The 11,510-nt window shown below is 35.5% G+C and overlaps 1 pseudogene; it reads right to left on the reverse strand.

Annotated features, from left to right (window-relative positions):
• Positions 1 to 949: 949 nt before the first annotated feature.
• The window catches only part of LOC107653660 (sodium/potassium-transporting ATPase subunit alpha-1-like), a 19,958-nt pseudogene continuing 9,397 nt past the window's right edge, over positions 950 to 11,510 (reverse strand).

Consider the following 11,510-nt stretch of genomic DNA (forward strand, 5'->3'; position numbering starts at 1 on the left):
CTATCCAATCAATTCCCGAAGGACGAAATCAAACCCCGCCCTGCATTTTTTCTCATTTCAGTAGCCGTTTCACTCGGATATTGACTTGAATGGTGATGCTTCCCGTTTGTCAGTTGATGGCCTTTCGTTTTTAACCAGAAATGTGCACGCTGCTTTTCTGATGTTCACTGAGCCTACGTTGTGAACTTGATGTTTATCTCACATAACTGGTGTTTAGGAGAATTGGTTATTTCAATTAAGGTGTTCCTAGAAGTCACTGTGCATCACTTTGTTTATTTTTTGTAATAAAAAGTCATTGTTTAGAAATGTGTTAGCGACTAATAAAATTCAACTTAGTCAGACTTCAAGAATTTTAAAGCCTGCAAGTTTCTGTGTGTACTTAAATCATGAAAGTCTGAATTAATGTTAACCACTGACCTTATTTTACTCAAATCTAAAACAGCTATTCAGAAATTCACGAGGGAAGCCATGGTTCAAAATGTGTTTTCCAGTTTTACATGATTAAGGTGACATGAGGGTGAGTAAATGATGACTCAGTTTAATCTGGTGAATTTGATGGATGAAGAACAGATGTTGACCAAAAGTGTAAAAACTTTGTCCATTGTAAATATACTTGTAATTGTTGTCACCACTCCTTATTGTCATCTGATATGTCATCTGTCATTAAAAATGTGGAAATTGGATATTTTAAATATTGCTGTCATCTGTATTAGTTTTCATTCCACAATTTATTGAAACCTATATTTTTATGATGTCTTATGTTAAGTTGATTAATGCAACTACTGTGCATATACTTTTGTAAGTTACTTAGATCCTTGTTTTAATCTTTCTAGCTTCTTAAAAAGACACAAAAACTAATTCAGTTAATTTATTGATTAAATAGACATTGTATCATTTCAAAAATATTGAAATTAATCTCCTTGCACATTCCCAATAGAAATGTGTAATTTTAGTAGTATGTTTCTTGTTACACCCAGCCTAAAACAAAACAACAGAAATATTGGTTAATTCTTGATCTCCAAAGTTCAACTTTCTGTTTGGGAAACAGATATGTACAAAGAAAGTGTGTATTACCTCCTGGGTTCTGCCTAAGAATGTATTTTCTAACTTCATCATAGATGAAAATGAGCAGTGAATATGGGAAGGCACAGAACCACCACAATGGTCTAAATGAAAAAAGAGAACAGGGATAATTAGTTTAAAAAAAAAAGAACATGCAATGTATGGCCTTTTCAAGGTCAGGAAAACAAGTTTCATTTAAACTTTTAGATTCCACTTACTTCATTGGATACATTCTGACAGCAACATCCATACCTGGGCAGTAGGACAAGAACGCCGCCAGAGCAGTTTCCTCAAACAGACCAAAGATGAGGACTTTATTCCTATGGAGAGATAAAAAAATATGATCAATAAAACTGGCCAGACTGGGCTTTTAGAGGTACAATGAGCAACAATGAGGTGTAACTGAGCAAATAATTCAGTCTGACAGATATCAGGCCAATATTTTATGACTTGTTTGATGTGAACATACTGCATTCCCTGCTGAAAGATGGAAAGCCTCCTGGTCTTTCACAATATCACAATACTGGTAAAGAAGGCAGTGTGGCATGGGAACTCCACAATCTTTCTGCTCTCATAGGTCTGCATCAGACAAGTACAAACACATGAGCATTATAAGACATTAAGATATTTCTATAAAAACATTGGTTCACATCTGTCAAAGTCTACCCATTGCTGGCCATAGCTGTCTTCTTGGTCACTGAGATATCTATCGTCCCAACCAATTCAAATTCCTACCAAATCACAGGGCAGGAATCCATTCTCAGCAAGAATTATGAAGTAGGTAAAGAACCCGCCGACTGCTTGCATCATACCTAAAATTTAAATATGAAGACAAGTAAGAAACAAACAGCAATGAACACCTAATGTTCAGCATTTCTGGGTTGTCTCTTCATGATGTCGCTTTCAGCAGTTTCATAGGCCAGTGAGATCGCAGGAACCTGTAGCAATAAATAGAGGAATACATGAATGCATGTAGTTTACAGTTCTCTACATTTTTATAATTAAATTGTGTTCTCTTCCATACCATGTCAGTGCCCAGGTCAATGCAGAGAATGGTGACGGTGCCCAAAGTTAGAGGAATACCAACGAGGACAAAAAAGAGGAAGGGTGACATCTCAGGGATCTTACTAGTCAACGTGTAGGCAATGGAATTCTTCAAGTTGTCAAAGATCAGACGGCCTAAATTTAAAGACATGTTAGAAAAATACCTTCATGGTTACTCGATCAATTGAGTTCCCAATAACACGTCTTACCTTCTTCTACTCCAGTGAAAATTGAGGCAAAGTTGTCATCCAGAAGGATCATGTCAGCAGCCTGTTTGGATACATCAGATCCAGCAATACCTATAGCCACACCAATGTCAGCCTTCTTCAGAGCAGGAGAATTATTGGCACCATCACCAGTTACAGCTACAATGGCACCCTGACAATAGAAATAAAATGCATTAAAATGGTACCTGCTGGGTAAAATCTTCTAGCATCGATGGAATCGGATACATTTACATTTAGTCATTTAGCAGACGCTTTTATCAAGTACCACATTTTAGCTATAATTTTGTTAGGGTGGTTACACAAAATGTTATTTTATCCTTGCTTATAGAAAATTCTCAATCTTTCTGCTTTCTAACAGCTTAATGTGGCCATAAACATTTAATTTTAACGTGGCTTTAAGCACTATGCATCATTAAAGTTTTACTTTCACCGGGATTATTAATGTGATGTTTAGATGGAATAATCATATGAGTTTACCTTATGGTCCGAACCCAGAGCCATGTCAGTGCCCAGGTCAATGCAGAGAATGGTGACGGTGCCCAAAGTTAGAGGAATACCAACGAGGACAAAAAAGAGGAAGGGTGACATCTCAGGGATCTTACTAGTCAACGTGTAGGCAATGGAATTCTTCAAGTTGTCAAAGATCAGACGGCCTAAATTTAAAGACATGTTAGAAAAATACCTTCATGGTTACTCGATCAATTGAGTTCCCAATAACACGTCTTACCTTCTTCTACTCCAGTGAAAATTGAGGCAAAGTTGTCATCCAGAAGGATCATGTCAGCAGCCTGTTTGGATACATCAGATCCAGCAATACCTATAGCCACACCAATGTCAGCCTTCTTCAGAGCAGGAGAATTATTGGCACCATCACCAGTTACAGCTACAATGGCACCCTGACAATAGAAATAAAATGCATTAAAATGGTACCTGCTGGGTAAAATCTTCTAGCATCGATGGAATCGGATACATTTACATTTAGTCATTTAGCAGACGCTTTTATCCAAAGCGACTTACAAATGAGGATAGATAAATAGGATAGATAACTGTCTGACGGTACCTGTCGCTGACAACCTTCCACGATGATCAGCTTTTGTTGTGGAGAAGTTCTGGCGAACACAATTTCTGTATGGTGTTTCAGGATCTCATCCAGCTGTTCTGAGGTCATATTCTTCAGTTCTCCACCATGGACCACACAGGCCTTAGCATCTCTAGAGATACACTCTGCATTAGCATACATCTAGAGCAACACTTTTGTTTGCAAAATTTTGGAATGGAGGGAATATATTTGTTGTGGCTGAAGTAACAAGACACCTTGGATTAACCTCTCCAACTGGGATTTTCAGCCGAGCTGCAATATCATCCATAGTCTCATTGCCTTCAGAGATGATTCCAACATCTCTTGCAATAGACTTTGCTGTAATTGGATGGTCACCAGTAACCATGATAACCTATAAAAGAAAATTCTGATTTATCATTTGATCATTTCATATATTTCAATCGAAAAAGGTGCAAAACTCACTCTAGAAGAAACAAAAATGTTGAACTTTATTAGTTTAAAACAAGTACCGTTTTGGTCATTTGGTTAATGTGGTTGAACCTTTTTTTGAAATGAACTTTTCATTTTTAGTTGCACTTCCTCTTCAGCTGGTTCGAGCATCTCGTTTTAACCATTATTGAATATATTTACAGAATATTTAAGCAGTATATTTTGAATGAGGACAACACCTTGATTCCAGCACTCCAGCATTTGCCCACAACATCTGGTACAGCTGCACGAGGAGGATCGATCATGGACATGAGGCCAACAAAACACAGGTTCTCAGTGGGGAAGTTCATTTCTTCAGTATCAAATTCAAAACCTTCAGGAAATTGGTCATCATGGAGACTAAAGTGGCAGAAGCCTGTGAGGGAAAAATCACAGAATTATTCATAATTCTGTAATTTACCATTCTCTGTACCATATTCTTCTGCAATCATAACTTTAGTGTTTTCACATGGTGAACATCATAAGGTGGCTTTTCCCAACACTCTTTCTCCAAGACCTCCGAGCTCTAAATAAGCATTGTGGAATGAATCTTTCATTTCATCGTCCAAAGGCTGCTCTGTTCCTTGCATCAAAATAGTAGAGCATCGATCCAGGATTCTCTCAGGGGCTCCCTTCATCACCAGCAGGTTCTTAGACTCTGAGGAATTGGGATTCTTGTGGATTGAGAGCTAGAAAAGGCATTTTAAAGGCCTATTAGGATGACCAGTTAAGCAAGACGCAGTACTCGTTCCCGTATCTCAGGGAACCAGGTTACGTTAGTAACCGAGTACGTTTCTCATTCTTTTGAACAAGTTGCGATTGCTTTGGTACATTCATGCAATTGGTTATGTACATTTATCTATGATTCGAGAAATGCACCAAAGCGACTGAGAAAAACTGTAATGCACCAAAAGCTGGTTTGCCAAATGCTATAAAACTCACCAAGTTGAAGAAGCCAGTTGCAGCTCAGAGGAAAAACACTGTTTGGGCCTGAATGTTCGTAACAAACTTTTCTTACAATTAAATAGTAATTTATGTGTATAAAACTGTTTTTGACCAAATAATTTCTCTACAATTATGAAGCTTCGAAATTCCACTATCTTCATCGAAAAGACAGATGGCGCTGTTTCTTTGCGGTTGAATTTATTCACGTGCGTTTTCATTGCTTGCCAATAGATGGTGCTGAAGCTCTTTTGGACTCAAGCTGACAGCTGGAGGACAAAATGATGCAGGTTCTTCCACTGAAATCCGTCATTCATCAGTGTACTGAAGAATAACTGCATTGTGTTGGTTCAGTCCATGACTGTGTCTGAATTAAAGGCCTATGCAACCAACAGATAACTGTTGGTTTTACTTCACAAATGCACTAATTATAGTCAGGACACCTGAATAAACAGGCATTGAAATGTCAGTAAATCTCTAGTTACTACGTCAGACATAGCCAGAATTAAATTTGTAGCTAATAAACAGATGAATACTGCTGATGGTACACTTGTCTGTTTAATTTATATTTGGGTTTCGCTGTTTTATTATTTCTGTTGTATAGGAGCTCTATCTGTTGAGCACAAATTAGCTAAATAATTGCAGCAGAATTTCCAGCTTGTGTCATGTGACTGTAGATTAGCTCAATCTCTGCTAGAATGTCATATTACAGTCATTGTTCTTCTCTACACTGATTTTAATAGCCAGAAAATCCTCTCCTTGTGCTGTTGATAAAGAGTGTTTATGTGTGTAAATGGCTGTTCTCATTTTGGACTACATTTAGAGCATGGGAATCATATTATTTTAAATAAACATGACCAATGACAGCTTCTCTAACAGAAAATGACTGTATGGAGGAGATTTTTGTTGACACCTAAACTTTGTAACTTTGTTAGTTACCTTTTAACAAATTGTGAGATATTATTACAATTTAATATAGCTATTTTCCATGTGAATATCTTGTAAAATGTAATTTATTGCTGTGGTCAAATCTGAATTTTCAGCATAATTACTCCAGTCTTCAGAGTCACATGATCCTTCAGAAATCATTCTAATAATGCTCAAGAAGCATTTCTGATTATTATCAATGTTGAAGACAGTTGTGCTTCTTCATATTTTTGTGGAAACTGTGATACATTTTATTTTTCAAGATTCTTTGATGAATAGAAAGTTCAAAAGAACTGAAAGTATTACGAATTAAAGTATTAATTGAGCAGTAGTGTATTAATATCTATTATTTTCATTTATATTATTTTATTTTCAATTTCTTAGTTTGTTTTATTTATTTGTTCTTTCTTTAATTGTCAAAATAAGATTTTAAAGCAGTTCGTCAAGAAATAATATGAAAAACTGAATGGAAAATGAGGATTTTATACTTTTTGGTGCCTGTTAATGAACTGTTGCTGGTGGAAAAAAAGCTGTGACAATTCTTCCAAATTTTGCTGTTCCATGGAAAGCAACAGCAGTATACGGGTTTGAAACAAAATGAGGGCGAGTTAAATAAATGACAGAATTTTCATTTTTATCAGAACTAATCGTTTGATCAGTGTACAAAAAGGAAACAAAAAAACAGTTTGGTTCCACATTTTAAACTCGGCTGTCTGTAATGTAATCACATTTCCTAACTCATGTTCCCGTCAGATGAATGTACATTACAGCCTCCCCTGCTGCTCACCGGAGTTTGCACCGGCTCGAAGTTGCTGGATTGTGTAACAAGTGGAATGTTTCGGAATCTCTAAGAACTATTCCATTGTTCACAGCCATGTGAGAAGGAGTCAGAGGTCAACCACAGTGGCATGCAAACAAAGAGAGAAGTGAGGACGAGTGCTACGGAAACAAGGGCAAAAGGACAAAGCTAAAGCCATGTCATTTGGCAAGGTCACTGAAAACAACTATTTAAAACTAGTGATATATTGCTCATTTTTAGGAATAATGAGTCTAAAATTCTACTGTAAGTGATGCATTTATAATCATGTGATGATGATTTAACAGTAAAGGAATTGTTTTGAAGGTTATGATTCAGAGTTATGTTTATTTGCAATACCGTTTCAGCTAGACTGAGTTTTCAAGATGGTGTGAATTATGACACACAGCTCACACTCCATCCTGAAGGTTCATGAACCCACAGCTGTTACACAACTATTAAAAATAAGTTCAAAACAAAGAGGAAAAGTATTATTTTTCATGGGAAAAGACAATCACTAGTAAGATCGCTTTAAAGGAATACAAATTTGCTGAAAATGTGCTAACCTTCAGGCCATCAAAGATGTAGATGAGCTTGTTTTATTATCAGAACAGACTGTAGCATTCCATCACTTGCTCATCAATGGATCCTCTGCAGTGAATGGGTGCCGTCAGAATGAGAGTCCAAACAGCTGTTATTATGGATTATGGACTCTTATTTTAGCGGGAAGTGACTGTTTGAAGTTATAAACGTCTAATGATGGACTTGTTTCTTGAAAACAGGCAGCTTTTGGCTTCACAAGACATTAATTGATGGACTGGAGTTGTGTGGATTATTGTGGTTTTTATCAACTGTTTGGACTCTCATTCTGACGGCACCCATTCACTGCAGAGGATCCATTGTGAGCAAGTGATGGAATGCTACATTTCTCCAAATCTGATGGAGAAACAAACTCATCGACTTCTTGGATGGCCTGAGGGTGAGAACATTTTCAGCAAATTTGCATTTTTTTGGGTGAACTACTTTAAAATCTCAGTTATTTCTTCTAGACAGCAGAATAAAGAGAATAAAGTAAGCATAAGGAGAATAAAGTAAACATAAATAAAGAGTCTTTCCCCAAAGGAATTTGAAAAGAAACATCCCAGACACTGTTGATACTTCAGTGGAATGAATGAGCTATAAAAAAGGGATATATGAGCAATAAAACTTTCCATGACTTGAATGAACTTTTTCCATGTACGCTTGTGATGGATCTGCTTAAACATGCTGACAGAGTCATTCACAATCAAACAGTAACATCATTCATGTCAGCTAAATAGATGCTTATGCTGTTTGTTAGTGGAGTGTGCGAGATAAAAATGGAAATTCTGTTGAATGACAAGTATTTTTTTATGTCCAGTCAGGATTTTCTCAGTTTTTCATAAATCAGCGCCAGTGTGTTTTACATTAGAAGACGACGGCCTGAAAAGCCACGTACATTTTTTTCAAATTTTGTATACATCACCTGAAAGCTGAATAAATAAGATTTCCGTTGAAGTATGGTTTGTTAGGATAGGACAATATTTGGCTGAGATACAACTATCTGGAATCTGACGAAAAATCGAAATACTGAGAAAATCGCCTTTAAACAGAGGTGTAAAGTATTGGAGTAAATGTAATTAATTACTGTACTTGAGTATCTTTTCGGGTACTTTGTAGTTGTACTGAGTATCAAAGATATTAGCAACTTTTACTCTTTACTTCACTATATTTTTGAATGAGTATCTGTACTCTTTACTCCACTACATTTGAAATGAGTGTTGCAGTTACACATTACATTTTGCATGGACCTAGCTTTTTCTGCAGCAGTTTATTTCAGCTACAAAAGATGTGATACTGCCTATTACAGGTCACTGAAAGTACTGCATCTTGTGCGTTTTGCTCTTACTCACCCAAACTTGTCAACAAGGCTACTTTATGTGAATGTGAGTTCCTTAGCAAGTATTTGTGAATCAGCGGTGTTTTATATATGAGATGAGGACATGACTGCAGCCGGCAATGAGGCCCAAACCAGCACATCCACTGCAAGAAGGCTTCGGCATTTTAATTTTACTTAACATATTTTAATTATCCATTATACTGAAGAGACCTATTTGAAAGATATCGTTTTTTTGTTTGTTTGTTTTTTGTAATTTTGAGGTGTTCAGTTTTATTTTGGTTTTAGAAAATAAACGTGATTGCTCTCCTCACAAATCAACTCTTTCTTGTTTTTGTTTCATGCTCTCTGTGCCTTGCCCTGGAATTTTATGTCACTTCCTGTCTCCCGTGGTGTTTGTAGTCAGTTTGTAGTCCGTTTGTTCATTGGTTCCCCTTGATTAGTCTCCCCAGGTGTGTCTTATCTTGTTAAGCTTGTTAGCCCCCTGTGTGTATATATAGTCCGAGGCTGTGTCCGAAATCGCCCCCTATACCTAATCAAAATCTAATTTTAAAATTAGATTAAAATCTAAAACCTAATCTATAAATCCTAATCAAACAATTTAATAATCAATTTACAATGAATTTATACCCGTGTTGTACATTATGCTGTACGCCATGGATGAGCACTTTGTAAAAATGAACGGATTGATTATTCAGCTGCGGGCGCCATCTTCTGGCGAGATGCGTCAAGTATGGTTTTTAGGTACTCTTTACACCTCTGCCTTTAAAGTTGTCCAAATGAAGTTCTTAGCAATGCATATTAGATATTGCTAATCAAAAATTAAGTTTTGATATATTTACGGTAGGAAATTTACAAAATATCTTCATGGAACATGATGGTTACTTCATTTCCTAATGATTTTTGGCATAAAAGAAAAATCTATAATTTTGACCCATACAATGTTTTTTTGGCTATTGCTAAAAATATACCCAAGCGACTTAAGACTGGTTTTGTGGTCTAGGGTCACATATGTTTTAGATAGTTGTAAGAATGCATATTTTATCTCCCTCTTCTGAACTTGAATGAACAGCCTGCAAATAAGAGTTCCGGTGTATTTCGGTCTTGTTTCAGGGATTACAGTCACAGGAAGGAAAGGACATTATTTGCCATATTATTAAATAAATAGATTTTACTAGTATCAGGGTCATTATAGTTAACTAGAAGCATAAAACGTATGCGTTAGGCCCTGACGAGTACTGAATTGAGCTCTATTTTCTTTCTTTTTGCACTTAAATGGTCAAAAACACACACAGTTGTGTGATATTTAAATGCTTAATTAAAGCATTACAATTTAACCAAACTCATCAGATTTTAACTAAAACAATTCAAATGACTAAAATATGACTAAAACTAAATGGCATCTTAGTTAAAAGACTAAAACTAAATCAAAATTCCCTGTCAAAATTAAGGCGGGTACTGTGTAAAATGTGTGAGATGATGGAAATCAAGATGATGGGATGTACACTCCAAACTGTTTGTATTGTTTGGAATATGACCAGCTATTGCCAATATTTTTCTAGTTCAATAAAGTATTGGAAAATTTGAGGCAATGAATTGAAAGTCATTCAAATGAGAAAGCTATTGCTCTGGTAACAAGGATATAACTAGCTATATTATTATTCATTAAGTACTGTTAAATTTGCATTTTAATTCCATACTCTGCAAATTTAATTCTATATATTCAGACTTTTATTCCATATATTCAGACTTTCATTCAATGTATTCAAACTTTCATTCCATATATTCAATCTTTCATTCAATATATTCAAACTTTCATTCCATATATTCAAGTTTCATTCCATATATTCAGACTTTCATTCAAAATATTCGTTTCATTCAATATATTCAAACTTTCATTCCATATATTCAAGTTTCATTTCATATATTCAGACTTTCATTCAATATATTCAGACTTTAATTCCATTCCATATACTCAAACTTCATAACTTCATATTATAAATATCATAATTTCCTGAACATCATGCCACATATATATATATATATATATATATTTAACATAACATTAATTTCAATAATATTCAGATACAGTTTTTCTCAGTCGCTTTGGTGCATTTCTCAAATCATCCTTATTATTTGCAAAGAACTATGTGCATTTCTCAAAACAATTCGTACAAACAGCACCACACAATGGATTACCTGCAAAAGCCTGTAACTTACTCAAAATCTGTAGTTCATCTCTCAAAAGTAAGTATTTATGTCAATGAACATATCAGTGCCATCAGAATGAAAAGTCCTTGTGTCATTGTTCTCAAACAAGAGTCAAAATGCTTAGTCATGTTGTCAATATAACAGTGCACTTTGTTAGTATTACCTGATGGAAACTATAGCAACATTTTGGATGACAGTTACAGTATTGAAGTGCAGAAAGCTGCACTTCTTATGTATGCCATATAGCCATTTCAAAAGTACAAATTTACACACTACTGTATGTGGGATATTGATTGAAAGAGACTGGATAGTTATGAACTTCATACAGTTATTACAGTTTTTCTCAGTCACTTTGGTGCATTTCTCGAATCATCCTTAATATTTGCAAAGAAATATGTGCATTTCTCAAAACAATTCGTACAAACAGCACCACACAATGGATTACCTGCAAAAGCCTGTAACTTACTCGAAATCTGTAGTTCATCTCTCAAAAGTAAGTATTTATGTCAATGAACATATCAGTGCCATCAGAATAAAAAAAAAAGTCCTTGTGTTATTGTTCACAAACTAGATAGTCAAAATCCTTAGTCATGTTGTCAATATAACAATGCACTCTGTTAGAATTATTTCATGTAAACTATGGCAACAGTTTGGATGGCAGTTACTGCATTGAAATGCAGGAAACTTCCTTACAGGAAACTTTGTGCATTTTTACTTTCTCAAAAAAATGTATAAGCTTGTTTCCTCATGGGGACCTCAAAAATGTCCCCACAAGGTCAAAATTTACTAGTATTACTATCCTTGTGGGGACATTTGGTCCCCATAACGTGATAAATACCAGGTACACACACACACACA

The sequence above is a fragment of the Sinocyclocheilus anshuiensis genome, unplaced genomic scaffold (genome assembly GCF_001515605.1).
Source record: "Sinocyclocheilus anshuiensis isolate Anshui unplaced genomic scaffold, SAMN03320099.WGS_v1.1 scaffold175, whole genome shotgun sequence".
Lineage (NCBI taxonomy): Eukaryota > Metazoa > Chordata > Actinopteri > Cypriniformes > Cyprinidae > Sinocyclocheilus > Sinocyclocheilus anshuiensis.